Source organism: Myotis brandtii, unplaced genomic scaffold (assembly GCF_000412655.1).
Source record: "Myotis brandtii unplaced genomic scaffold, ASM41265v1 scaffold73, whole genome shotgun sequence".
NCBI lineage: Eukaryota > Metazoa > Chordata > Mammalia > Chiroptera > Vespertilionidae > Myotis > Myotis brandtii.
Window position 1 is genome coordinate 634,500 of NW_005370886.1, and position 2,164 is coordinate 636,663.

Below are 2,164 nucleotides of genomic sequence, written 5' to 3' on the forward strand. Positions count from 1 at the left end.
ACAGGAAGCAGCTGATTGATGTTTCTCTCTCTCCCTCTCCCTTCCTCTCTACAAAGAAAAATAAATAAATAAGAATATTGTTTAAAAGGAGAAAAGCAAATTTCTTGGGACTGGTTGTAGCCAAACTTCTTGGATCCAAACCTTAATTTTAATATATGATAGTTGTGAGACCTTAGACAAGTTATTTAATCTTTATGTGCCTCAGTTTCCTTTTTTATAAACCAAGAATAAAAATGGTTTGGTTCTTGTTCATGGCCTCTATTTCCCTTTTCATAGTGTTGTAATTTTCACTGAGTTCCTTAAGCATCTTTATAACCATTGCTTTGAACTCTATGTCTGATATATTGCTTTCTTCTATTTCATTTCATTCTTTTTCTGGAGATTCCTTCTTTTCTCTCATTTGTGGGTTGCTTCTTTGTCTCCCCATTTTAGCTGTCTCTTTATATTTTCTTCCATGTATTAGATAGAACTGTTATGCCTCTCAGTCTTTGTGGGATGGCCTTATGTAGAAAGTATCTTGATGGGTCCAGTGGTGCAGTCTTTTTGTTCACTTGAGCTGGATTCTCTATGAATGTCCCTTGTGTGTGTTATTTGGGTTCTCCTGTTGTAATTGGGACATGATTGTTAATGTCCCATTCATGGGAAGGAACTCCCCTCCAACTTGTTGCCAATGAGGTTCAACCCTACATCGTCTTGCCAGCTGTTATACAGGTGCTGACAACAGAATAAAACATAATAGGGCAAAACCAAAACACCACTCAATTCAGGCTACTCTATGCAGTAACAACAGGAAAGACTAGGAAGGAAAAAGAAGTGAAAGCAAAGAAAAAATAGAAAGAATACTAAAAAGCACATGACCAATAACTTAGAGGGGATATAAAGAAAAAGGAAGAAAGAAGACAATGAAAAGGTGGCTATATGGAAGCAAAGAGGAAGCTAAAAGAACTAATATATGAGGGAAAAAGAAGAGGAAACAGAAAAAAAATGAAATAATAATAGTGAAAATAAAATGTAGTAATAATGGATATAGGTAGGAAAAGTAAAATGGAAAAAAAAGAGGAACAAAACAAAATAAAATGTAATAATAACAGTAAGAATAGGCTAAAGTAGAATAATCAAAGGAAAGAGAGAAATTAGAGATGTGCAAGAAAAAATTAAAGGCAAAAACAGAAAAACAACAAAAAACAAAATATCTAATCACAGATACCAAACACACACACACACACACACACACACACACACACACACTCACACTTTCAAAGACCTTTGGGTCCACTATTTGTGGGACTTGCTGGATTTTGCTGTAACATTGTTGGATCTGGTCCCTTGGTGTGTCTATCTTGGGCCTCCTGGGAGCTTCTCTGGTGCAGGACAACGTGACTCACTGTCCCTTTCTGGCCCTGGGCAACCTGATTGAGGTCCAAGAGGTTGAAACCCCTAGTAGTCCATTGGTCAGGGACTCCTTATCCCAGAGGCTGGGTCTGCCTTGATTGTCTCTATTCTGAGCTGTACTCCCTTTCCTCATGTAGCTGGTCCTGCCAGTGGTCAGGGTCAGCAGGAGTGCATGCACAAACCCACTGGCATTCCACATGCTAGCGGTCTCCTGGGTGCCTATGCATGAGGTCTCACTGGAGTTTGACTCACTGAGTGGTCCAGGATGGTGCCAAGGCTAGTCTGGGTGGTGGTAAGGCTGTGCTCCGAGCAGCTGCCACTCTCCCCTTCAAGATGACATGTTTTCTGAGCCAGAGCCAGCCCCCCCCACCCCCCACCCCCGCCCAAGGATTGCCTGTGGCAGTAGCTGGCAGTGAGTTTGATTGGATTTTTTAATAAGAGGAAAGCAGCCTTGGCTGGTGTTTCTCAGTGGGTTGGGCATTGTCCTGTGCCAGTTCAATTCCTCCTCAGGGCACATGCCAAGGTAGGGGGCATACAGGAAGCAGCTGATTGATGTTTCTCTCTCTCCCTCTCCCTTCCTCTCTACAAAGAAAAATAAATAAATAAGAATATTGTTTAAAAGGAGAAAAGCAAATTTCTTGGGACTGGTTGTAGCCAAACTTCTTGGATCCAAACCTTAATTTTAATATATGATAGTTGTGAGACCTTAGACAAGTTATTTAATCTTTATGTGCCTCAGTTTCCTTTTTTATAAACCAAGAATAAAAATGGC